Genomic DNA, 27,890 nt, shown 5'->3' with positions numbered 1-27,890 from the left:
TTCACGCAGCTTGAACTGTTCTGCAGATATGCTTACGAGGGCTGCCCATTTGTTAGAATTGAAGGATAATTTACACGAATTTCACATTTACGAAAGTACACCTTTAATACATTGCCAAGACACTAAATTCGCAAACATGGTTTTTCACGCATTTGTAAAGAGCTCAAAGCATGCCTTAGGTGAAGTATTTTAAACAAATTTCACGAATATATTTTGAATAGAAAGAAGGACACTTCAGGAACCTATCCTACACATTTCTAGCGCATTCATAAATGAAAATATTTAAAATACAATATAAATATCCCGCGCATATTATAAACGTATTAATTTTCGCTAAAAGTCTTCACCCAGCTTTAACAAGAGGACTGTCCACAACTGGAACAAAGCAAAAGTTTCGTTGACTTGAACAGATTTGTCTTCAAAGGTGCGCTTATTTTGCCGGTGTCATCAGCGCACCTCCTGAGAGGAGAACGCCAGATATTGGGGACAGGTCTCCTTCTGTAACAGGGCAGGCAACTTCGCTGGAAAGAGACGGCTCATCTGCGGGTGCTCTTCTACTGGCGTCATCAACCCTGCAGAGGGATCATGCGCCGCTTCGAGTGGTTCCATTGACAGCGACGGCTGCATGTTACTGAGCTTGGCCAGTGGTGCCTCAGTCTCCCTCGTGCTTTTTGCCAGAGAACCTCGATGAGCTGGCTTCTGGGCTTTCCATGAGAGTGGTCCAACAGCGCTTCTGAGGAGATGTCTGACAAAATAACAACATCGTCCTCCTCCTTTCTTTTTCTGGGGCTTCGAAAGCACCGATGACTGCGTGCTGCTCATTAACAGACTCTTCTTCCTCGGGAGTGTGTTGTTCCCCACCTACTGCGAACACTGGCACACTTAGGCAGACAGCTAACGCCTGAGAACAGGCTCTGATCGGTGGGTCTTCTACTAGCTCAGTACCCTCATTGTCGCAGAGAGTAGTGGGCCCTTTCGCTTCAGCAGGCATACCAGAATTAGCCATGCTGACCTGTACATTGCCGACATAGGCAGTGCCAATGTGTTCAGTGCCGAATTTCGCAGTACCGAAGTTTGTAGTACCGGCGTCTGGAGTGCCGCAGAGTGAACTGCTAACGTGTGTGTGGAGTGCCGACATGTGGAGTGGCGAAGAGTGAAGTGCTAACGTGTGTGTGGAGTGCCGACATGTGGAGTGGCGAAGAGTGAAGTGCTAACGTGTGTGTGGAGTGCCGACATGTGGAGTGGCGAAGAGTGAAGTGGTAACGTGTGTGTGGAGTGCCGACATGTGGAGTGGCGAAGAGTGAAGTGCTAACGTGTGTGTGGAGTGCCGACATGTGGAGTGCCGAAGAGTGAAGTGCTAACGTGTGTGTGGAGTGCCGACATGTGGAGTGCCGAAGAGTGAAGTGGTAACGTGTGTGTGGAGTGCCGACATGTGGAGTGGCGAAGAGTGAAGTGCTAACGTGTGTGTGGAGTGGCGACATGTGGAGTGGCGAAGAGTGAAGTGCTAACGTGTGTGTGGAGTGCCGACATGTGGAGTGCCGAAGAGTGAAGTGCTAACGTTTGTGTGGAGTGCCGACATGTGGAGTGGCGAAGAGTGAAGTGCTAACGTGTGTGTGGAGTGCCGACATGTGGAGTGGCGAAGAGTGAAGTGGTAACGTGTGTATGGAGTGCCGACATGTGGAGTGGCGAAGAGTGAAGTGCTAACGTGTGTGTGGAGTGCCGACATGTGGAGTGCCGAAGAGTGAAGTGCTAACGTGTGTGTGGAGTGCCGACATGTGGAGTGCCGAAGAGTGAAGTGGTAACGTGTGTGTGGAGTGCCGACATGTGGAGTGGCGAAGAGTGAAGTGCTAACGTGTGTGTGGAGTGGCGACATGTGGAGTGGCGAAGAGTGAAGTGCTAACGTGTGTGTGGAGTGCCGACATGTGGAGTGCCGAAGAGTGAAGTGCTAACGTGTGTGTGGAGTGCCGACATGTGGAGTGGCGAAGAGTGAAGTGCTAACGTGTGTGTGGAGTGACGAAGAGTGAAGTGCTAACGTGTGTGTGGAGTGCCGACATGTGGAGTGGCGAAGAGTGAAGTGTGGAGTGGCGAAGAGTGAAGTGCTAACGTGTGTTTGGAGTGCCGAAGAGTGAAGTGCTAACGTGTGTGTGGAGTGCCGACATGTGGAGTGCCGAAGAGTGAAGTGCTAACGTGTGGAGTGCCGAAGAGTGAAGTGCTAACGTGTGGAGTGCCGACATGTGGAGTGCTGAAGAGTGAAGTGCTAACGTGTGGAGTGCCGAAGAGTGAAGTGCTAACGTGTGGAGTGCCGAAGAGTGAAGTGCTAACGTGTTGAGTGCCGAAGAGTGAAGTGCTAACGTGTGGAGTGCCGAAGAGTGAAGTGTTAACGTGTGGAGTGTGGAAGAGTGAAGTACTAACGTGTGGAGTGCCGACATGTGGAGTGCCGAAACGTGCAGTTTTAAACTGCGCAATGCACACGCAGCAGCCGCAGAACCCCAGCTGGGTATTGGTTTCTCTTCCTCAGGTGCCGTCACCACAGGGCCTCCACTCAAACCTGCTCCATGTGGCAGGCAATGTGGCCACCTCTCACTGTCAGGAACCCTGGTCTCATAGCTGTCCATAAGTGGTGCTCCATCCGGGTCCTCTTCGTCCGGCGTCTTTACACTCTCTGGAAGGCTTGGTGCTGCAGCTGCAGGCACTGGCTGAGATAGTGACTCCTTGGCTTCTTGCTGAGCAGGCCCGGCAACACCTGAAAAGGCTGCAGTGAGCGAGTGAAGGCACCTGGCAGCCTTTTGGATAAGGAACTCTGGCAGCAGCGCCTTGCTTTCGGGAGAAGATGTCTGACCAGCTATCGGTCCCAGTGCCTTGTTCCCATCTATATCCCGGTCCGCACTCCTGGGTTGCACTCTAGGAGGACGCTGCACACTGGGACCAGGCTGCTTTGGCACCGGCTCTGAAGAGCGAACCGGTCCCGGAGTGCTGTCTTGCAGATCAATGCCACAATCGTCGCTGTCTCTGTCCGTGGGAGTCATGAACTCGCTGGATCGGTCACTAGAAATGTATGTCTGCTTTGAACGGCTTGCGTGCTCCACAGGCGGAGACAGCATATAGTAGTCTCCTAGGCTCTGACCAGTGATGTCACGGCTAGCTTGCGAACTGTTCCAGTCTGACATCGCAAATCTTAGGCTCCCAACTGATGGATCTGCAGGTATTGGCCAGACATCCTCGCCGAGTTCTGTGGTCGTCAGACAGACGCCAGCATGTTCTTCTCCGTAGACCCTTCGAAGAACAACTGGCGTGGAGACAGCAGATGGGAGGTCCACGGGAAGCCGCCTGAGAATGGAGGTAGGTATGCTTTTTGGTGGCTGCGCCGCGGAGGTAGTCCCTCGTGGATGGCCTTCCCAGACAATGACGGAAGGCATGCACAGGATCGATTTTGCATCCTCCTCCAGCTGACTTGGAGCAGACGGCTTGGCGGGTCCGTTTGAGGCTTCTGCAGCATCCATGGTGACTCTCACAGCAGCCACTTGCGTTGCCAGGCAGAGCGTGGTGTCCTTGTGGGGCTCCCGGGTGGGCACAAACCCCAGGTATTGCACTGGTGCGACAAACTGGTCTCGCCTGAGTGCTGCTGCATTCAGGTGCGATGCTGGCAGTTGCATCGACCGTAAGGAGCTTTGCACAAGCTCCAACGTGGCAGACGCCTTCTGCCGTACCTCGGGAAGGTGTGACCACAGCGTCCTCCCCTCCTGAAACAGCTCCTGAAGGCAGCCAGTCAGCGGCAGGGTGGCATGGGGACGTCTGCACTGCAGGAAGTGCAGCATCACGTGGCACATCCAGATGGGCTCGGCTAGCTCGCAGAAGAAGCTGACCAGCTGCTTTTCTTCCGCGGCAGGCAACGGCACTTGCAGAAGCAGATCCAGCAGCTCACGGGCTTCCCACACTTTCGATTTTCTGGCCAGTGCCATAATGCATCCCGGTAGCTGCTTCAGGCTGGACACGTGACCGTGCCTGTGGATAAGCTCGTCCAGCTCCAGTGCCATCTGCTCGCGCGTTGAGGCCACCAGCAGATTGTCGAGGCAGCGCAGGACCAGCGGGAGCTGGCACTGGAGCAGCAGGCGCACGGCGTGGGCCCACAGGGCTCCCAGAAGCGACCGGAGTTCTGCACTTGCCTGCTGATCCGCCTGCAGCAGGCACTCCTCCCCTTCCTCATGGTTGCCATGATCGAGGTGCCACATGTCCTGGACAAGGCTCTGCATGTCAGTGCTCACGTAAAATGCAGACAGGAAGAACTTCAGCTTTTCTGTGGCCGCTGGATAGTTCTGGAGGATGGTGGCGGAGATGTGCAGCAGGATGTAGTAGGTGACGACGTGCGGTGTCCAAGGATCGAGACCACGTTCGAGATAGATGTCGGTGGCGCTGTGAATGCTTGGTGGCGGGGAGTCCACTCGCAGGGGACTGCCGGAGTCGGCCGCGTCTCCCAGGGCCGCTTCTACCAGCACGATGTCCACGAGAAGTTTCTTGCCCTCGCCCCTGTTGGCCTGCTGGCAACAGATCTGGAGGGTGGTGCACGGGTAGAGCAAGAAGTCTTCGCTCACCCGGTTGTCTGGCAGCACCCTGGCTTGCAGAAGAAAGAGCAGCACCGACAGGTGACCGAACAGCGGACCTGCCACGTCACGCCACGCTGCCACCAGTCCTGGGTTGGCCATCTGCATGCCCCGGTCTTCCCTCAGCAGCCGGTGCAAGACGCGGAGCTCCTCCAGGCGAGTCAGCATGCGCTGTCTGGTCGTCACCTCGCTCTTACCAGAGCGCTCAAACAGCGGTCCCAGAATGATCTGTAGCAGCTGGTTGGTTGGTTGGTTGGTTGGCCTCAAGTAAAATGGCAGATACCCACTACGGGCGAGAAGCGCAGCTTCTGGACGATGGGAGCACGCGAGGAAGATGAAGCGGCACGAGCCGCGTGACAGGAAGGCTCGGGCTCCGGCTGAGCTCGAGGAGATAAAATAAAGATGATCATAATAAAGAAAATACTTCTTTTCCTCCACCCGACGCCGGTTTTTTATGGTTTTTCACCTTGCCAAGGCCACCGGTACTTGATTACCTGCGTGGATGCGCTACTGAAAAAAGCTGTATGATGCAATAACCTCGTGCAATAACTCTCACCCACTTTCTTTTGGGAAGATTTTTTCAGTTTTTCTCACCCATTGGGACTTTGTTTGGAAAGCGATATTAGGCACGTCACCGGGCCGCGCGCCACTCAGCGACGGCATGCTCTAACTGGTGTCTCACTTATGCGACATCGATTTCAATATTTTCTACAGCCCTTGTGGCAATAAGAACATAGGCTTGACAGAACATAGCCTTTAGAATCCGGCCCCTGGAGTATACTTGTACATTCAAAGGACACAGTGTCTTAAGTGTGCAAAGCACATACGCAGCTTTACGAAGTTGTGCACGTAAAAAAGACAAAAAAATGTTGCTTTCTATTGATGCGTAAACAATAATATACCAGCTGTTCAGGAATAGCTGCCATTAATTTTTCAAAACAAGCTTTTTAAGGTACAAAGACATCTGCGGAGCAGTACTACCTGTACGGCAGGACAAAAAGAAAAAAGTGATTCATGCTAACTAGTAAGCTGGTTAACTAATTTCTGATAGTTTACTTTAAACTATTACGGTTAGGCGCCTGTTTGCAATTGGATATTTGTAGGTGGCCTTTAGTAACAGTCGTACAAGTTTAGGAACTTCGAAAAAGCCGTTAACCTCGTCGCTGTGGCTCAACAAATTTTAGCCATCTCGCGCCAAACGCCACTCCGTGGTGCACTGGTCATATGACCTTCCTTTTCTAGTGTGGGCCGTACCAGAGTGAAGTGACGAGCCCCGCAGCGTGGGCGGGACAAATAAAATGCGTATTTCGCGGCCGGACAAACACCAACACAGCAATAAAGCTGTAGGGTCAATTTTTATTCTTATAGTAGAATAAAAATTTGATGAAGCTGTCGTCAGTGTTCCTTAAACAAGAAATTAATTACTGGCTGTACGATGTGTGCATAGAGCAGGAAATGAGTTTGCACCACTCGTGGGCCAAGCGTAGCATGGGGCTACGCTGGGACTAGTGGAGTTATGCCGATCGGCGCCCAACCAACCGGGCCGACATGGCAGCCGCCGCTTCGCAATTTCTCTGATATCTTTGCGTCCAATAACAAAAAGGTGGACGCCGCAAAAAAAAACAACTCCCGCACATGTAGCGCTCCCCTGGTCCCGGAGAGCGCTCACTCCCACATGGAGTGAGCGCTCTCCAAGCCCGTCTGAATGACACTACAAACGACGGCTCAGCATAGGGAATACCGAAGTCCCGGCACAAATAATGCTTGCGACCCAAACTCGCCGGGACCACACTCTCAGTGACCGTGAGTAAGTGCTTTATCTTCCGGCTAGCTGCAAGCCCTATACTAGATAAAGTCCCCTCTGCAGCAGTGCAAAGGTTCAGCGGGCCGTTGGGCACTACCTGGAATCGGGTCTGGTCAAAACTGTTACGCCAATTAATGGAAGACAGATTTAGGAGTCATCCTTGCTGTGCTTATTCTCCGCCAGGTTCTTCCTCGAGCGACCAGAGGCGCGGTTGGGACCTTACAAGCATTGAAGAATGAGAGAAAGAATTCGGAAGCAATGGAACACGTGCATATGATGGCATACAGTGTAAAATGGACGGTGCCGCAAACTGCGTTGGTGTTGCCTCCTCGCAAATAGATCAGATTTCGGAAACGTGTCTATGGCAAGAAAGCAAAGACTAGGTGCACTGTAAAGTATGAAAATTGTTACTGAAGCTGAACAGTTGGTTCTGGGTACGAAACACGGATGACACACGAGCAGCGCCCAACGACTTTTGCCTGCCCAGTTGTAAAGATGGCAAATGCAGATGAAAATTTGTATGTCCTACGGCCCTGGAGTACATCTCTTGTCGATAGAGGACAGCCTTTTTAACTACATCCAACTTCCTGCTTCGTATCGCAACCGGAGATAACTCACTGGCTCATCATGGGCTGATGGACTCACCAGCGACAAAGCGACAGCCCACGAAGTAAGGGCAAACGATCTCTCTTTGGTGCAAAAATCTCGTGACATAGCCATCTGTTCGCAAAGTGAGAGTCACATCCTTTCGGCACTGTGATGGTGCTTAGTTGGTTGAGTTTCTGCAATGGGGCAGTCATGCACCTGGACAACGCTCGACCCAACTAAAGTAGAGAGAACAATGCCATGCTCAAGTAGAGCTGCCGTTCTACAAAGGTTGGTCTCGCTCACCCACCGTACAGCCAGGACTTCTAGCCATCGTAGTTCTCGCTGTTTCCCAAGATAAAGAACAACTAAAGAGGCCGCAATAGAACTACAATAGTGCAATAGAACTGCTAGCTGACTGCACTGCAAATAGCGTGCATATATACTGCACCTTCCTGTTCATAAACATGTGTAATAAATACCATGTCAGGAAAAACGAAAAGCCTGCCGAGGTGGCCGAGTGCTCGAAGGCATCGAAAAACGAAGCCACTCCGCTGGCGCCGGCGTTAGTTTGAATCGCGCACGTGGCTGAACACATTTTTTTTTCTCTTGGCTGCCAACCTGTCGGAAAAGTTGCGAAATGGCATCAGTCACGCTGTTGCCCCTGAAGTTACCTGCGACATCTTCCGGTTTCGAATGTGAGGGAGGAGTCCATTGTAACGTTTTCGGAGCAGTGCCCGTAGAACGGAAAACAGACCACACCCTTCAAACCAGCGCACTCCAAGTACCAGGCACCCAGTGCGCCCCTCGTATGGTGTTGCCTGCCACTCATCTTTTTAATGAGATAGCATTTGGGGACTTGTCTCACAAAAATGTCCGGGTTCTCTGCCACAAAATTTGCGAGAGTTTACGTGACCGTATGACATCATCACAAGCTGCCCTAATGGGTCCCCCTGATTGGTCGAGAGAGGTGACGTCCCGTATAACGTCATCACAAGCTGCCCTAATGGGTCCCCCTGATTGGTCGAGAGATTTCACGTGACCGTATGACGTCATCACAAGCTGCCCTAGTGGGTCCCCTGATTGGTCGAGAGAGTTTATGTGACTGTATGTTGTCATCACAAGCTGCCCTAATGGGTCCCCCAGATTGGTCGAGAGAGTTTACGTGACCGTTGGTCGTCATCACAAGCTGCCCTAATGGGACCCCTGATTGCTCAAGAGAGTTTACGTGACCGTATGACATCATCACAAGCTGCCCTAATAGGTCCCCCTGATTGGTCGAGAGATTTTACGTGACCGTATGACGTCCTCACAAGCTGCCCTAATGGGTGCCCCTGATTGGTGGAGAGAGTTAACGTGACCGTATGAAGTCATCACAAGCTGCCCTAATAGGTCCCCCTGATTGGTCGAGAGAGGTGACGTGCCCTATGTCGTCATCAGAAGCTGCCCTAATGGGTCCGCCTGATTGGTCGAGAGAGTTTACGCGACCGTATGACGTCATCACAAGCTGCCCTAATGGGTCCCCCTGATTGGTCGAGAGTTTACGTGACCGTATGTCGTCATCACAAGCTGCCCTAATGGGTCCCCCTGATTGGTCGAGAGAGTTAACATGACCGTATGACGTCATCACAAGCTGCCCTAATGGGTCGCCCTGATTGGTCGAGAGAGTTAACGTGACCGTATGTCGTCATCACAAGCTGCCCTAATGGGTCCGCCTGATTGGTCGAGAGTTTACGTGACCGTATGACGTCATCACAAGCTGCCCTAATGGGGGCCCCTGATTGCTCGAGAGAGTTTACGTGACCGATTGTCGTCATCACAAGCTGCCATAATGGGTCCCCCTGATTTGTCGAGAGAGTTTACGTGACCGTATGTCGTCATCACAAGCTGCCGTAATGGGCTCCCCTGATTGGTCGAGAGAGTTTACGTGACCGTATGTCGTCGTCACAAGCTGCCCTAATGGGTCCCCCTGATTGGTCGAGAGTTTACGTGACCGTATGTCGTCATCACAAGCTGCCCTATGGGTCCCCCTGATTGGTCGAGAGAGTTAACATGACCGTATGACGTCATCACAAGCTGCCCTAATGGGTCGCCCTGATTGGTCGAGAGAGTTAACGTGACCGTATGTCGTCATCACAAGCTGCCCTAATGGGTCCGCCTGATTGGTCGAGAGTTTACGTGACCGTATGACGTCATCACAAGCTGCCCTAATGGGGGCCCCTGATTGCTCGAGAGAGTTTACGTGACCGATTGTCGTCATCACAAGCTGCCATAATGGGTCCCCCTGATTTGTCGAGAGAGTTTACGTGACCGTATGTCGTCATCACAAGCTGCCGTAATGGGCTCCCCTGATTGGTCGAGAGAGTTTACGTGACCGTATGTCGTCGTCACAAGCTGCCCTAATGGGTCCCCCTGATTAGTCGAGAGAGTTTACGTGACCGTATGACGTCATCACAAGCTGCCCTAATGGGTGCCCCTGATTGGTCGAGAGAGTTTACGTGACCGTATGTCGTCATCACAAGCTGCCCTAATGGGTGCCCCTGATTGGTCGAGAGAATTTACGTGACCGTATGTCATCACAAGCTGCCCTAATGGGTGCCCCTGATTGGTCGAGAGAGTTTACGTGACTGTATGTTGTCATCACAAGCTGCCCTAATGGGTCCCCCAGATTGGTCGAGAGAGTTTACGTGACCATTGGTCGTCATCACAAGCTGCCCTAATGGGGCCCCTGACTGCTCGAGAGAGTTTACGTGACCGTATGACATCATCACAAGCTGCCCTAATGGGTCCCCCTGATTGGTAGAGAGGTGTGACGTCCCGTATAACGTCATCACAAGCTGCCCTAATGGGTCCCCCTGATTTGTCGAGAGAGTTTACGTGACCGTATGTCGTCGTCACTAGCTGCCCTAATGGGTCCCCCTGATTGGTCGAGAGAGGTGACGTGACCGTATGACGTCATCGCAAGCTGCCCTAATGGGTCCCCTGATTGGTCGAGAGAATTTACGTGACCGTATGTCGTCATCACAAGCTGCCCTAATGGGTGCCCCTGATTGGTCGAGAGAGTTTACGTGACCGTATGTCGTCATCACAAGCTGCCCTAATGGGCCCCCCAGATTGGTCGAGAGAGTTTACGTGACCGTAAGTCGTCGTCACAAGCTGCCCTAATGGGTCCCCCTGACTGGTCGAGAGAGTTTACGTGACTGTATGTCGTCGTCACAAGCTGCCCTAATGGGTCCCCCTGATTGGTCGAGAGAGGTGACGTGACCACGTGACGGTTACAACCGGGGTTTCGGTGGGCAAATCGCAAGAACAACATGAGCCATTCACTGTAAACACCCCAGTAGGCATGCTACAGACTAACGCGCTTTCTTTATCAAGGATGTGGTTAAGAAGGCCCCCAAGATTTTTTCTTCCTTTCTTTGCGCCTTACTGGAGAAACAAACCCCTTTCGTCGGACGGCAGAACCTCATCTTCTGCGGAAGTGCCGAAAACACACAAGCCCGATACGCACCACGGAACGTGAGCCAAGGCTTAAAAATAAACCGGAGGCCGCAAACTAGCTCAATGGATGACGTCATATTACTAAAATACCTTCCCAACTTTGGCTAATAGCTAGCAGTTTGCAGAAAAAAAGGACTACCACGCAAGATTTGGTCTCCGTCCAGAAATGACTTTTGATAAGTTTTACCCGTTGGCATAGAAAGACTAGAAGACGCATTCGAAAGTTATATGGTTTTAAGTGCCCTTGACGTCGCCACTACACTCACTGCGCACCCCGGTTCAATGTATGTATGTATGGTATGTGTGTACGTATGTATGTATGTATGTATGTATGTATATATATATATATATATATATATATATATATATATATAGCGAGAGATACGCTTCGTTAAAGAAAACATTTATTTGAGTCGACCTTTCGATGGGAATGCCGGCCTTTCCCATCCTTTTTCGGGCAGGCTCTGTCCGAAACGTCGACTCGCAATAATTGTTTACCTAAATGAAGCGTTTCTCAATTTTGCACATATATATACATATATATATATATATATATATATATATATATATATATATATATATATATATATATATATATATATATATATATTATATATATTATATATATATATATATGTGTATATATATATATATATATATATATATCGGGTGTTTTTTAGAAGGTTCAAAATTTTTTAAAAAAGGTAAATTGTTTTAGATTTATTTTAGCACTGGAGGCTACGGCGGGCGCCAGGCAACAGGAAAACGGCTTTAATTAGTTCGCTGATTAACTAAATATGTTAATAAACTTCTCTAATTTTTATTTTAGGGGTTATGTTGTATTCGCAGAATTGGAGATCGTCCTCCATACAGTCCAACCGAGAAAAAACAATTTTAATTAAAAATTTTTCACGCACGCTACGAGGCGCGAAAAAGTCACCCTGGTAGGCATCTTCACACCGTAACTCAGCGGCGGTGAGAGCCTCTGACGTAGTTCGCTCCGCCCTGCGCTTTGCGTCACAGGGCTGATATCACCTGAAGCCCGGACGGGCGGCCTGCGCTATCGCTGCTTGTCTCGCTTCGCTCCGCGGCCTCACGGAATGCCGAGTTGAAACACAGACGCATTGACACAAAGCGCAGGGCGGAGCGAAATACGTCACAGGTGCTCACAGACGCTGTGCTACAGTGTGAAGCTTCCTACCAGGGTGACTTTTGCTCGCTTCGTTACGCGCGCAAAAAATTTTTTCATTAAATTTTTTTTTTCTTGGCTGGACTGTTTGGAAGACGATCTCTAAATCTGCTAATACAACATATCCCCTGAAATAAAAATTATGAAAGTTAATTAACGTATTCAGTTAATCAGCGAACTAATTAAAGTAGTTTGCCTTTCACCTGGCGTCCGCCGTAGTCCTCAGTATAGCCCCAGGGTTAAAATAAATCTAAAGGAATTTACCTTTCTTTAAAAATTTTGAACCTTCTAAAAAACACCCGGTATATAGAAATGAAAAGGGGAATGAGGGGCTCGTTGTACATATGAGAGAAGCGAACAGCCACAGAAACCAAGGAACACAGGGGATTATATATATATATATATATATATATATATATATATATAGCACAAAAAGATAAACGTACTTGATTGCCAGAGGTAAAATGCGAAATTGAGAAACGCTTCGCTTAGGTAAACATTTATTTGGAAGAACTGCAGATTGGGCTAGTTGGTGTAGATTCATAGTGATGGTTAAACAGCACAAACACACACAGACCAAGAAGGAGACACACAGCTATAAGCTGTGTCTTGTCTCCTTCTTGGTCTGTGTGTGTTTGTGCTGTTGAACCATCACTATGAATTTATTTGGAGTCGACGTTTCGGACAGAGCCTGTCCTTTTTCAAGACTGAAGTTGCATGGTTCTTGCTCCTCTTCTTAAAGGGTCTTCATCTGTACTCATCCTGCCAAAGAAGTTCCACATGGCGGAAGTCCCGCCCCCCCCCCCCTCTTTGCTTCGTTGTATTTTGTTTACTCCTTTAAGTGGACAACACGTGAGTGCATCTCAAGTCTATGCTGTGCTTCGGCCACTGTCTCCATACACTTTAATAGCTGCCGCGGTCTATTCTTCCCTCCCGCCTTTTCTTTCTTTTTTTTTCTCGTCTTTTCTCCCCGCGACCGCATACGTGGGTGGCGGGCGACGACATTTACGTTCCCCCCCTCCCTGTTCTGTTTGTGTATTTTTTATATATTTTTTTCTCTCTCTCTTCCTTGGGCCGCTCTTCCCTCTCGCATCGTCTGCTTGTTTTGGCTCATGTGTCGAACACCTGTGCAGATGAAGACCCTTTAAGAAGAGGAGAAAGAACCATGCAACTTCAGTCTTGAAAAAGGACAGGCTCTGTCCGAAACGTCGACTCGCAATAATTGTTTACCTAAATGAAGCGTTTCTCAATTTTGCACATATATATACATATATATATATATATATATATATATGTATATATATATATTATATATATGTATATATATATATATATATATATATATATATATATATATATATATATATATATATATATATATATATATATATATATATCGGGTGTTTTTTAGAAGGTTCAAAATTTTTAAAAAAAGGTAAATTGTTTTAGATTTATTTTAGCACTGGAGGCTACGGCGGGCGCCAGGCAACAGGAAAACGGCTTTAATTAGTTCGCTGATTAACTAAATATGTTAATAAACTTCTCTAATTTTTATTTTAGGGGTTATGTTGTATTCGCAGAATTGGAGATCGTCCTCCATACAGTCCAACCGAGAAAAAACAATTTTAATTAAAAATTTTTCACGCACGCTACGAGGCGCGAAAAAGTCACCCTGGTAGGCATCTTCACACCGTAACTCAGCGGCGGTGAGAGCCTCTGACGTAGTTCGCTCCGCCCTGCGCTTTGCGTCACACGGCTGATATCACCTGAAGCCCGGACGGGCGGCCTGCGCTATCGCTGCTTGTCTCGCTTCGCTCCGCGGCCTCACGGAATGCCGAGTTGAAACACAGACGCATTGACACAAAGCGCAGGGCGGAGCGAAATACGTCACAGGTGCTCACAGACGCTGTGCTACAGTGTGAAGCTTCCTACCAGGGTGACTTTTGCTCGCTTCGTTACGCGCGCAAAAAATTTTTTCATTAAATTTTTTTTTTCTTGGCTGGACTGTTTGGAAGACGATCTCTAAATCTGCTAATACAACATATCCCCTGAAATAAAAATTATGAAAGTTAATTAACGTATTCAGTTAATCAGCGAACTAATTAAAGTAGTTTGCCTTTCACCTGGCGTCCGCCGTAGTCCTCAGTATAGCCCCAGGGTTAAAATAAATCTAAAGGAATTTACCTTTCTTTAAAAATTTTGAACCTTCTAAAAAACACCCGGTATATAGAAATGAAAAGGGGAATGAGGGGCTCGTTGTACATATGAGAGAAGCGAACAGCCACAGAAACCAAGGAACACAGGGGATTATATATATATATATATATATATATATATATATATATATATATATATATATATATAGCACAAAAAGATAAACGTACTTGATTGCCAGAGGTAAAATGCGAAATTGAGAAACGCTTCGCTTAGGTAAACATTTATTTGGAAGAACTGCAGATTGGGCTAGTTGGTGTAGATTCATAGTGATGGTTAAACAGCACAAACACACACAGACCAAGAAGGAGACACACAGCTATAAGCTGTGTCTTGTCTCCTTCTTGGTCTGTGTGTGTTTGTGCTGTTGAACCATCACTATGAATTTATTTGGAGTCGACGTTTCGGACAGAGCCTGTCCTTTTTCAAGACTGAAGTTGCATGGTTCTTGCTCCTCTTCTTAAAGGGTCTTCATCTGTACTCATCCTGCCAAAGAAGTTCCACATGGCGGAAGTCCCGCCCCCCCCCCTCTTTGCTTCGTTGTATTTTGTTTACTCCTTTAAGTGGACAACACGTGAGTGCATCTCAAGTCTATGCTGTGCTTCGGCCACTGTCTCCATACACTTTAATAGCTGCCGCGGTCTATTCTTCCCTCCCGCCTTTTCTTTCTTTTTTTTTCTCGTCTTTTCTCCCCGCGACCGCATACGTGGGTGGCGGGCGACGACATTTACGTTCCCCCCCTCCCTGTTCTGTTTGTGTATTTTTTATATATTTTTTTCTCTCTCTCTTCCTTGGGCCGCTCTTCCCTCTCGCATCGTCTGCTTGTTTTGGCTCATGTGTCGAACACCTGTGCAGATGAAGACCCTTTAAGAAGAGGAGAAAGAACCATGCAACTTCAGTCTTGAAAAAGGACAGGCTCTGTCCGAAACGTCGACTCCAAATAAATGTTTACCTAAACGAAGCGTTTCTCAATTTCGCATATATATATATCTGTTCTCTGTTCCGTCCATTTGAAAGTGTTATACCCTTTTCCTTCTATTCTTGAGTTCTTATGAAACATCTTACCCTCACAACGCTAAGTGTTTACCTTTCTGTTATGCTTACTTGCCTTATTGTGCTTATTTATTAGGCTGTTCGACTTATGCCCTTCCTGTTATAATCCCATGTGGGATTGTAAGTATGTATCAATAAATATATATATATATATATATATATATATATATATATATATATATATATACCGGGTGTCCAAGCTAAATGTAACCAAGCTTTTAAATAAGGCGAAGTGTCCTAGTCCAGAGAAACGAACTGAGGGTTATTCATACTCGCGTGGCCTAGTCTTGAGTATTTTTTCGCTCTTCAAAATTAATTAATTAGTTAAGTTTAATTAGCTAACTTTTTTAATTATTGACTTCAAGAAGAAAGTGTCAATGGAAAAGTTTTAGATCGCCTCTAAAAACCGCTAGTAGTGCTGTTTCCGTCAAATTACGATTTACGTAGCTTCATTTATTGGCCTTAAAAGAAAGTTATCACGTGACCAGCTGCTCGCTCACTTCTCTGCCCCAATGTGCACTCAAAGTCTCATCGAGGAGAGGACTTCAGAAAAAAACGGTTTTCATTCTCTAAGGCACGTCTTGGGACGTTGAAGTAGCACCGTTGTCACGTGGAAGCTTGTTCTTATTGTGCGGGTTATGGTTAAAGGCCGGTAAAAAAACTACTTTACGTAAATATTACTTTGCTGCAAATGTCTCAGTAAGCTGTTTCTCAAAGCGATCTACAACTTTTCCATTGACACGTTGTTCCTCCTGTCAGTCATTAAAAAGTTAATTAATTAAGCTTAACTAATTAGTCAACCATGAAGAACGGAAAAAATACTGCAGACTAGGTCACGCGACTCTAAACAACCCCCATTTGGTTTCAGACGGGTAGGACATCCCGTGTTTTTTAAAAGCTTGGTTACATTTAGCTGGGACAGCTGGTATATATATATATATATATTATATATATATATATATAGGTTGCGAAAGCGTGAAGTACTAGACTGCTTATAAGAATATATAGCGAAGTATACGCTTCGTTAAAGGAAACATTTATTCAACTCGACGTTTCGATCGGAAGACCGATCGAAACGTCGAGTTGAATAAATATGTTTCCTTTAACGAAGCGTGTACTTCGCTATATATATATATATATATATATATATATATATATACCGCCCCGCCGCGGTGGCTCAGTGGTTACGGCACTCGGCTACCGACCCTAAAGACGCGGGTTCGATCCCGGCCGCGGCGGCTTAATTTCGAGTGTATTACAGTATTCCGAACAAGCAGCTTTTATAGCATCCGCGAGGTACAGGAAAAAATGTAAAGCACAAATGCAAACAATGGTGAGGGGGAGGAATGAAAAAAAAAAGAAAAAAAGAATCGGGTACAACTTTTGAAAAGGCGATCCCCTAACGTGGATGCAGGTTTTCGGAAGGAGGGAACGACAGAAAATAAAAGCGGGGGAAAGGAAAGTTTCTTTCCCGGCCACCTCGTTGCTTTCTTAGAAAGACAGGGGAGTGCCCCTCGAGGTGTGGCTCATTACCCCATGTCGGTGACAGCTGCACAGCGAGGAGGCAACATTTCAGGAGAAATTAGTAGGGATGGGGGTCAGCAGGAATGCCGAAGACACACCTCCGAAAAAAAAAGAAAGAAAAAACTCTACTGCACAAGACTTCGCAAAATCGCCCACAGAGAAGGGTTGTGGCAGAAAAAAAAACTGTAGTGCACAAGAATTTGCAAAATTGAACTCAGAGAAGGGTTGTGGCAGCTCATGAGCTGCCACAACCCTTCTTTGAGTGCGAATTTAAAAATGATAAAACTTTCTCGATTAAATTTACACCCCCCTATTTAGAAGTGGATTGAAGAGTTTTTGACTAACCGTTCGCAGTTTGTCTGTGTTAACAATAAGAACTCTAACTCACTCTTAGTAACGTCTGGCGTAACACAGGTATCTGTGCTTGGCCCACTACTATTTCTCATACAGATCAATGATCTGCCTTCAAATGTAACATCTAACACACGCATGTTCGCTGACGACTGTGTACTTCATCGTGCTGCTCTCAAAACCGCTGACCAATCTTCTCTTCAAATCTTAATGCTGTTCAGGAGTTGTGTAATAAGTGGCTAATGGAACTTAACCCACGTAAGTGTATATCTTTTGTCCATTAGCCGGTGCCGTAATCCTCTAATCTTCTCTTACGTAATATCTGAAGTTCCCGTACTAGTTCAGTAATACAGGTATCTAGGCATAACAATTTCTAGCGATCTCTCTTGGAGCTTGCATGTTACTAAGATAATATCGTCAGCAAGAAAGACGTTAGGTTTCCTAAAGCTTCATCTTCACCATGCTCCCCATCATGTAAAGTTATTAGCTTACAAATCATTCGTAAGGTCCAAACTAGAATTTGCATCGCCTATCTGGAATCCTCATCAAGCATATCTCATCAATGCCCTCTAATCTGTTCAAAATCGCGCTGCTCGTTTCATTCATTCATCGCACTCCTATGACATCGGCGTTTCCTCCTTAAAAACAGCATCCGGATTACGACCCTTATCGCGCCGCCGCCGCACTGCCAGCCTGTCTTTGCTTGACAAATTTTTCCATAGCCCTACACTGTTAGCAAAAAAACACCCTAAAGGGTGTAAATGGCTTGTCCTCTAACGCACACCCAAAAGGAGGTTTTTTTTTACTCCCTATGTATGGTGTTTTTTATTTACACCCTTATATAAGGGAGTTATTTTGGAGTATAAAGGGAGTTATTTTGGAGTGAAAAGGGAGTAAATTTTTTACTACCCACAGAAATGAAGCCCAAAAATGGCGTCATGTTTATTTATCCTCATTCAGGCTCACTCTTATAGCAGTGACAGCGGCGGAAACGGGCAGTAGCTCTGCGGGCCGCCGGCAACCCAACTTGGCAAACTGCGCTGCCCTAATGTGACCCCGCGTCACGCATTCTTTCCGCCGTCTGCTAGCCCAGCGGCGGCGTACGCGGCAGGAGTCGTCTGCTTGTCGTCTCCTTTTGCTGTACGAGCTCGTTTCGTTGGCCATGTTCGTAGATAAATGGATGTAACCTTATAATCAGTAGTTCAAAACTGAAAAGGAGACGCTGGGTAGTTTTCACGGTCATGCACCACGCTATATTTGACCCAAAACCAGAGCAGAAAAGATGAAAATACCCCTGATGGTAGTTTGGAATGACAGTGCTTGCTTTCATATTCGCGTCATTAAGGCTTGGATTTTAAACATGGCTGAGGAAAAATGTGGTCTCATGAGCTCAATCAAGAGCTCAGTGTTGACACTATGTTCTATCACAGTTCCATGTTCATGCAACACATTGCGAGGACCACACTGAAAAAAGCCTGTGAGAATTAGGCCTAAGCGGGGGCTGTAACGGGGTGGCGACACAAACCAAGGAAAGTTAGATATGGTTAGAGCACTGGAGGCTTCACAGGAGCAATTCAATTATGTACCGTACTGTAGCGGAAAACGGCGACAAGCCGATATCTTGTACCGCGGCAGGCGCCCGTGAAGGAGCAGAAGTCAGCAGAGATCCGGCGACGATGGTAACCAAGCGGTCTTCACTCACCGCCGTTATCAGACGACTGACCAGAAGCAGACGAGACGCTAGGTGGCGGGGCGGATTGAGCAAATTGGTGTTTTTTTACTCCATTTCGGCACTGGTGGAGTATTTGGCACAATTAACTCCCTTTCTAGACTGGAGTAAATTCTGGTAAATCCTCATTTTTACTCCCTTATTCCCTTATGGGAGTAAAATGGAGGACAGTCCACCTTTTTACTCCCCACTCATGGAGTAAATGTTTTCACAAATGGAGTAAAAAGAGTGGCCGCCACCCTTTTTACTCCCTTTTGGGTATATTTTTGTTTACAGTGTAGGTACAACGCACCTTATATTCTTCCCCCGGCACGCATATCTCATCGCACCAGCCATCCCCTACAAGTTACCCGTCCACGCTCACGCACCGTCCCTTTTCCTAATTTCTTCTTTCCTGGTGCAGCCGCAGACTGGAACGACCTTCCAAACAACGTTGCCGTCATCACTTGTCCAAGTCTTTTAATGTAAAAACTTACCTGTTATTGTGAGTTTGTGCTTTCAATTGTTGCCACCCCTTATGTAACACCCCTTTTAAGGGGCCTTTAAGCTAATAAAATGAATGAAATGAAATATACATAAAATCCCCTGTTCCTTGGTTTCTGTGGCTGTTGGCTTTTCTCATACGTATAACGAGCCCCTCATTCCCCTTCCCTTGTCTGCTTAACGAGGGCCTCGGCTCTGGCAGCCTTAATGTCATAGGAAGCTAAGAGGGTTCTCACACAGCTTCCACCCTCGCCATTCGATGACGTTCCACGTCACACCAGCGGTAACTTAGGACGTACTACGTCCGCCGCTTATGAACGTGGGTGGCGCTGATGAACACTTTCAAGTTTAGGTCACTTGTAAGCATAAATACCCCCAAAAGCAGAAGGTCTGACAGCCGTAGCTCAGTTGGTAGAGCACCGGACGCGTAATTTTAAGGTCGTGGGTGTGGTTCCCACTGCCGGCGTGTGGTTGTTTTTTATTCTGCTTTTCTAATCAATTATCTTTAAGAGATAATTAAGAGATTAAACGAGGCTTGTTTACACTTCTTTTTATAACTTCCTTTCCCTTTTCCATTATGACTAATGGCAAACAGCTGGAATAAAAAAAAGAGATAACATATTCAGTAATATTCGCGTCTAGCCAACATCACAGCGACCCCGCCCCCTCCAGCCTGAACGTGGCGACCCAAAAAAGCAATTAAAATGCGGCACTGTAACTTTAGATAACCGTTCGCCTACAGGGACAATTGATGCGTGCTTCGTGTACCGACTGGGCAAAGCGTCTGAAGTGGAAGGAGAAGCGCGGTGGGAGCGTGACAGGCGCAGCGCTGAAGGCGAAACTGCACTGCGCACGGTCGGCGACGGGAGCGGTTTGAGGTTTGAACTACGCCGTGATGGCCCAGTGGGTCACATGACACGCGTCGCCCACCCAATTGACGCTGATATCGCAAGCCACGGAGATTTGAAAGGTAAATTCAAGCGCAATGTGAAGGCCTGAATGACGCGCCACTTGTTCGACGAGTTGCACGTGCCCGACAGCTTGACCCAGCACCCACTGCAGGACAATGGCATCGCGATGCATGTTCACGCGCTCAAGTTGGGCAATCGGCGACGCGTCATCCTCGCGCATGCTGGCAGCAAATGACTGATCGGGATCTCTGCTCATCGCCGTGTAAATGAGTAAGGCCGCGTGGATGGAATTGACCGCGGAGAGCACCACAAAGGCCAGGTTTGGTTGGTTGGTTGGTTTATGGGGTTTAACGTCCCAAAGCGACTAAGGCTATGAGAGACGCCGTAGTGGAGGGCTCCGGAAATTTCGACTACCTGGGGTTCTTTAACGTGCACTGACATCGCACAGTACACGGGCCTCGAATTTCTCCTCCAAAGAAATTCAACCGCCGCGGCCGGGATCGAACCCGCGTCTTTCGGGCCAGCAGCCGAGCACCATAGCCACTGAGCCACCGCGGCGGCTCAAAGGCCAGGTTTAAGATACGCCATATGACGCTGTCGAACGTCCACGTAATGTGACGCATGTGGATCTGTGGCAATGCGTCTTTGATGCGTAGCTGGACCTCGCTATAGAGATGATGGCGCCGACGTCGCAGTTTGATGGCGCAGATTGATGAAGACGAAGATGACAAGGCCGACGAGTCACCACTCAGAGTGGCCGGTTCAAGGGCGACTAGTTTTGCTTACTGCCCTTGGTTTTCAGGTTTTCTAGTTTCCGGAAATGAAGGGGAAAAAATCGAGCTGCATATTTTTGAACTCAATATTGGGTACAAAGTGGGTTTTCATCCAAAGATTCTATAGTTAGGCTTTTATCGGGTCACTTTTTTTTATGGCATCAAAAAACGATTTCAAATGAGCGCTTGTCGATTTTTAAGAAATCACTTTGGGGTCCAAGAATCGGATAAGACCGGGTTTTACAGGAAAACGAAACATTCGTTATATTGCGTCCCTAAGCAGTTCGTCGCCAGCGACAGTTTCGGCAAAGAACACATTACTGCGTTGGAGATCTTGAAAAGTGCTGTGATAGAGTCTCCAGATGTGCTAAAGAACTTTTTTAAGAAATGAAAACCATTTTTGTCTGACTTCGTGTTTTGTCTTTAATATCGAATTCCACACACTACGTGATTCGGATACAACAAAGGCAATCTACGCGACCGTATGGCACGTTATAAGTGGGCCTGACTCAATCAATATTTCAAAGGCCGGCAACAATGCGATGTCCAACCGTACAACCTGTAGGACGGTGCGACAAACAGTTACTTGGCGCGTTGGTGTGGACACTAATCGGCGTTCGGGGACTTGGGTGAAAAACTACTGCTTTATTTCAGCCATGGAGGATCCTTTTGCGACTTTAATTGGACTGTACGAGGTCGTCCTCGACGGAGCGACAGCATCTTAGTGCTTAGCATCTTCGTCTTTCTCTGTTTGGTTGCGTTAATTTTTTTCGTTCTAAGCATCGTGTCGATGCTTCTTTCACATATAGAAGAGCATGAAAGTGTTGATTTCTTTTTTTTTTTCACTATTCTTTGTTGATCGCCGCCAGCACGTCGCCTTATATAACTCTATTTTTCCGCGCGATGCGAGTTTTGCGTCAAACGTTCGCTCCCTCCCTCGCCGACAAGAGTCCGTTAATATTTTTTTCGTTGTTTTGCATGCGCCCCAAAACCGGTTTCATGCGGTCGCGGGAAGTTCGCTCGCCACTGAAGAAAAACAGCGTGTCTCAGATCTACGTCATCGCTCTGGCGAAACCGAGGCCACGGGCTTTACTTATTTTTATGCTAATAATGTGCTATCGTTTCTATCCTTGCGCAACTACGAAATTTGACTTTTGATGAACATAATAAGTACTAATTCTCCAATCCCGTTACGCCTCTTCGCCCTACCTTTTCGCAGTAGAAGGCAAACCTCTAATGGTAATTTTAACCTTCCCAAATGTAGCACTCTATATGGTGAACGCCTGATGTGGTTCAATGGAGCCAAAATATGGAACGAACTGCCCATCGATGTAAAAGTACCCAGGAACTTTAAATTATGCTGTAAAATGCATTACAACTCTAATCAAATTTTGCCTGAAGCCCTCACTTTGTGAACTCTGCTTTGATACCTGGTTGTGGTTGCCTGTGTATTTTTCATTTTGGAGTCTCCTGCATTATTATTTTTTTTCATTTGCGTTGTGCGTATTTCCTAAACGTCCACTAGGACAGTAGTACTGCTGTGTGTACAGTGTCGTTCATTTCTTCAGCCATCCACCCTCTGCGGCTGAACCTGCTAGTAATTCTTGCACTGGATCACATAGTAGCCTTTGAAGTTGACAGTGCAAATAGCGTGGTATACATTTCTTGTTTTATCGCAGCAAAGTTTCTCCCAAGGTTGTCCGACGACGGCACCAATCACTGAGCTGCCGAAGCGACAGTTTGGTCGATGACCCTTTAATACGATAAGCCTTAGGACGCACATCCCCAAGAAAATGCGGCATTGTCATAAATAAAGAGGTCGGTGATGTCGCAAGGTCACGTGACGTCACTTAACCGGGAGAGACGGTGCCGCACGGCATGTGTCGACTGAAAGTGAGGTCAGAAAAGTGGAAGTGTTCCGACACGTGGAGTCCTTGGTTAGCCTTATACATACCTCACGGGAGACGCCACACCACCTTGCCCGGTGACGTGTTCCTGGAGCGAGGGCTGTGGGCCCCCAAACTGTCGCACTAGTGCGGGACCGGTAGCGTTCGAACCTGCGGGTGATCTAGAACCGAACCGCTAGCCGCAGTTTGTGTCAAGCATCGGTCAGGAGCCCTTTTCGCTGGCAGGTTCGTGCCCGGAGGTTGCCAAGACGTACTTCCCTGTCTAATGTTGTCACGTTCTTCACATGCAATGTAATTAAGTTGTGGTTATCTCCCTTCTAGAACTCATGACAAACGAAAAGACAGCCAGTAAGGGTTTTGACTGTTCCCCGAAACGCGATTTCGAGCCCGAGATAGTTCCACGGCAACTTGAAGCGTTCTGCAAATGTTTACCAGGAGGGTCCATTAGTTACAATTAAAGTATACTTTGGACGAATTAATTTCGCATTTACGAACGTGCACCTTTATTATATTGCCAACATACTAAAACAGCATATTTATTTTTTCATGCATTTGAAACATGCTCGAAGCATGCTTTAGGTGGAGCATTTTCAACGAATTTTAAGAATATATTTCGAATAGCGAGATTGAAATTTCACCAACTAATTTCTTACATACTTTTAGCGCATTCATAAATAAATGTATATTTAAGACGCAATTAAATATCCTGCCCTATATTCTAAACGTATTAAATTTCGCTAAACGTCCTCCCCCAGCATCAACAAGAGGACTGTCCACAACTGGAACAAAGCAAAAGTCTCGTTGACTGGTACATATATGTCCTCAAAGTGCACCTCTCGCTGACGTCATCAGCGCACCTTCTGAGCGGAGAACGTCCAGTCTTGGGGGCAGATCTCCCTCTTCCACAGGGCAGAGAGCATCGTTGGAAAGAGGCCGCTCATCTGCAGGCAATCTTCTGCTGGCGTCATCAACGCTCAAGTGGAATCACGCGCCGCTTCGAATGATTCCATTGACGGCGACGGCTGCACGTTACTGAGCTCGGCCAATGGCGCCTGAAGCTTCCATGTGAAGTGCAGACGTGTGGAGTGCCCAACTGTGCAGTTTCGACCTGTGCAGAGCTAAACTGCGCAATGCTAACGTATGCAGCAGCAGCAGCAGGAGCAGCAGCAGGAGGAGGAGGAGGAGGAGCAGCAGCAGCAGCAGCAGCAGCAGCAGCAGCTGCAGCAGCAGCAGCAGCAGCTGCAGCAGCAGCAGCAGCAACAGCAGCAGCAGCAACAGCAGCAGCAGCAACAGCAGCAGCAGCAGCAGCAGCAGCAGCAGCAGCAGCAGCAGCAGCAGCAGCCGCAGCAGCAGTAGCAGCAGCAGCAGCAGCAGCAGCAGCAGCAGCAGCAGCAGCAGCAGCAGCAGCAGCAGCAGCACCCCAGCTGGGTATTTCCTTCTCTTCTTCAGGTGCCGTCACCACAGGGCCTCTGCTCAAATCTGCTCCATGTGGCGGGCAATGCGGCCGAGTCTTACTTGCAGAAACCCTGTCCTCATATCTGTCCCTAAGTGGCGTTCCATCCAGGTCGTCTTCGTCCGTCGTCTCCACCCTCTCTGCAAGGCTTGGTGCTGCAGCTGCAGGCGCTGGCTGAGATAGTAACTCCTTGGCTTCTGGCTGAGCATGCCCGGCAACACCTGAAATGGCTGCTGTGGTCGAGTGCAGGCACTTGGCAGCCTCCTGAATAAGAAATTCTGGCAGCAGTGCCTTTCGCTCCGGGGAAGATGTCTGACGAGATCCCGGAACCGCTGCCTTGTTCCCATCTGCATCGCGGTCGGTATTTCTGGGCTGCACGCTGGGAGCAGGCTGCAAACTGGGAGGATGCTGCAAACCGGGACCTGGCAGATCTGGAAATGGCTGTGGAGAGCGAGCCGGCCCCGGAGTGCTGTCTTGCAGATCAGTGCCAGAATCGTCGCTGTCTCTGTCCGCGCGTGTCATGAACTGGCTGGATCGGTCACTAGAAATTTCTGTCTCCTTTGAACAGCTTGCGTTCTCCTCAGATGGAGACAGCCTGGAGGAGTTTCCTAGGCTCTGGCCAGTGGTGTCGAGGTCATGGCTAGCTTGCGAACTGTTCCAGTCTGACATCGCAAATCTTAGGCTCCCAACTGATGGATCTGCAGGTATTGGCCAGACATCCTCGCCGAGTTCTGTGGGCGTCAGACAGGCGCCAGCACGTTCTTTGCCGGAGCTTCTTCGAAGAACAACTGACGTGGAAACAATAGATGGGAGGTCCACGGGTCGCCACTTCAGGATGGAGGCAGGTATGCTTTTTGATGGCTGCGCCCCAGAGGTGATCCGTCGTGGACGGCGCTCCCACAGAATGACAGAAGGCGTGCACAGGGTCGACGATACATCCTCCTCTAGCCGACTTGGAGCATATGGCATAGCAGGTGGCTTTGAGGCCTCTACAGCACCCATGGTGACCCTCACAGCAGCCACCTGCGTTGCCAGGCGGGGCATGGTGCCCTTGTGAGGCTCACGAGTGGGCACAATCCTCACGTACTGCACTTGTGCACCAGACTGGTTTCGCCTCAGTGCTGCTGCATTCAGCTGCAACGCTGGCAGTGGCATCGACCGCATGAAGCTCTGCACAAGCTCCAGCGTGGCGGACACCTTCCTCCGCAGATCGAGAAGGTTTGACTGCTGCGTAGTACTCTCCCGAATCAACTCCCGAAGGCAGCCGGTCAGCGGCAGGGCGACATGGGGACGTCCGCACTCCAGCAAGTGCAGCACCACGTAGCACATCCAGGAGGGCTCGGCCACCTCGCAGAAAAAGCTGACCGGCTGCTTTTCCTCCGCGGCAGACAACGGCAGTTGCAGAAGCAGCTCCGGCAGCTCACGGGCTTCCCACACTTTCGATTTTCTGGCCAGTGCCATAATGCATCCCAATAGCTGCTCTAGGCTGGACAGGTGACCGTGCTTGCAGACCAGCTCAAGGGCGTCGATGTGTGGACCCTTAACCAGCAGTGCGCCCAGCTGCAGGGTCATCTGCTCGAGCGTTGAGGCCACCTGCGGGTGGTTGAGGCAGCGCAGGGCCAGCGGGGGCTGACACTGGAGCAGCAGGAGCTCGAAGAGGGCCCACAGGGCGCCCAGAGGCGGCTCCAGTTCAGCATTGGCTTGCGGCTGCGGCTGCAGCAGGCACTCCACCACTTCCTTGTGGTTGCCTATGTAGAGGTGCCAGATTTCCTGGAGAAGACTCTGCATGTCAGTGCTCAGGTCAAATGCAGACTGGAAGCGTTTTAGTTTTTCTCTCATCGGAGGATAGTCGTGGATGATGACGGCGGAGATGTACACCAGAAGGTAGTAGGTAGCGACGTGCGGCGTCCAAGGCTCGAAACCACGTACCAGATAGATGTCGGTGGCGCTGTGAATGCTTGGTGGCGCGTAGCCGACTCGCATGGGACTGCCGGGGTAGGCCGCGTCTCCCAGGGCCGCTTCTACCCGCATGACGTTCACGAACAGTTTCCTGCTCTGGTCACTCTTGGCATGCTGGAAACAGGCCAGGAGGGCGATGTACGGGTAGGCCAGGCAGTCCTCGCTCACCGTTTGGTCTGGCAACATCCCGAACAGCAGCAGAAAGAGCAGCACCGAGAGCAGGCCCGCCACGTCGTGGCACGCTGCTACCAGTCCTGGGTTGGCCATCTGCATCCCTTCGGTTTCCCCCAGCAGCCTGAGGAAGACGCGTAGCTCCTCCAGGCGAGTCAGCATGCGGTGTCCGGTCGTGGCCTCGTTCTGACCAGAGCACTCAAGGAGCGGCCCAGAACGGTCTGTAGTTGCACCACGTCTGGACGATGGGATCGCGCGAGGAAGACGAAGCGGCACGAGCCGCGTGGCGGAAAGGCTCGGGCTCCAGTTCAGCTCGAGGAGATCAGAATGAAAAAAACTTCGTTTCTTCCACCCGACGCCCACTTCGATACGGTCCACATGCATCGACATATTCGGACCAGTTCCACCTTGCCAAGGCCACCGGTACTTACTTACGGGCGTGGGCAGTACACCTGTTGACGAGAAGCAACACTACTCGCTGATATATTTGCTTCCATTTTCGCATTTGCTTTCCTTTCTGCATGGGTGGCCCGTTCTGGATGACCGTCTACAATCACCACGAACCGCGGCAGACAGAGTCAGCTCTGTTCTCTGAGCTTCTTCTTGGCCCGACTCGCCTGCGCACCACAGCGTACCACAACCAGGCGAATGGCTCAGTGCAGGGGTCTCAAATACGCGGGCCGCAGAGCTGTGGCCTGCGGCTCGGCGGCCCTTCAAGTTTGATCTTTTATTACGAAAGCTCGTGGCAAAGTCACAAATCAGCTTCACCACAAGACTTTACTTTTATCTCAAGTCAACCAAAACGTTGCGTTCGTAGACGGCGGTCATTTTTTGAGGGAAAGGAAAAGAGGCAGGAGCTCTTACAAGAGCGCACGAGAAGCCAGGTGGGAGACACCGTCTCTCTCTCTTTCCGCTTAGGCACCACAACAGAACAACGAGCCCACTAAGCAGGGCACAGGAATAAAGGTCCGCCTCCTTCCCTTTCCCTTCGTTGCAGAGCCCCCGAGAGTTGTACGGAAGTGGATAATTTCTCTACCAGTGTGGAAATTGAAAGGCAGTAACATCCTACCTTTGCCTTTATTCCTGACTGTGGGTAACTAAATTTCGTGCTGTACGAGGCGAAAGTATTGAGGTGGTAATAAAAGGCATAGACGATGCACTTCCCAGTAGCCACGGCACAGGTAATTTTTAAACTGCCACATTACCCGGCGCGTGGGGCGCTCCAGCAACAATGCTGTTTTGTTCATTCGGTGAAATCGAGTTCCAAAGAGGAGAAAGGCATCGATGAATGACCTGGATATGCTGAGAGCACTCCTCGGATTGCACATAAGCATGGCGATGTGAGCAGGCCGGAGGAGCTGCGTGTTTTGTTTTTTTTTTTTCAGGGGGGGGGGGAGGAGTGGTGCCTGCAGCAGTTGTAAAATTCTCTCCACCTTGGAGAAAGGAGGTCAAAGGATGCCCATCCACCATTTATTTCTTCCCGCTCAAGCCACGGACTTCGTTGCTGTCAGCAATTCTGCGAACGCTTTGCCCTGCCTCATTCCTGAAACCCTGCTCTTACCCTGTTATATATTTCCCCGTCTTAAGTAGTTTAACAGCAAAAGTGCGGCTCGAAATAGTGGGACAGCTAAGGTGAGAAAGGCTGCAAGTATGAAGAGCTGCACGTGTACGTGGTGGATATTATC

General features: G+C 48.9%; 1 protein-coding gene and 1 pseudogene across 6 annotated transcripts in view; both read right to left on the bottom strand.

Moving 5' to 3' along the window:
- Positions 1–27,890, bottom strand: part of LOC149355549 (whirlin-like) — a 266,799-nt gene that overhangs the window by 223,331 nt on the left and 15,578 nt on the right. The window lies entirely within an intron of this gene.
- On the bottom strand, positions 448–26,595 carry LOC149355550 (uncharacterized; annotated as a pseudogene).

Source organism: Amblyomma mixtum, chromosome 3, assembly GCF_055824585.1.
Source record: "Amblyomma mixtum isolate Tamu chromosome 3, ASM5582458v1, whole genome shotgun sequence".
Taxonomy (NCBI): Eukaryota; Metazoa; Arthropoda; class Arachnida; order Ixodida; family Ixodidae; genus Amblyomma; species Amblyomma mixtum.
Note: the sequence above shows the minus strand (reverse complement) of the source record. Positions and strands in the feature narration are given on the sequence as shown.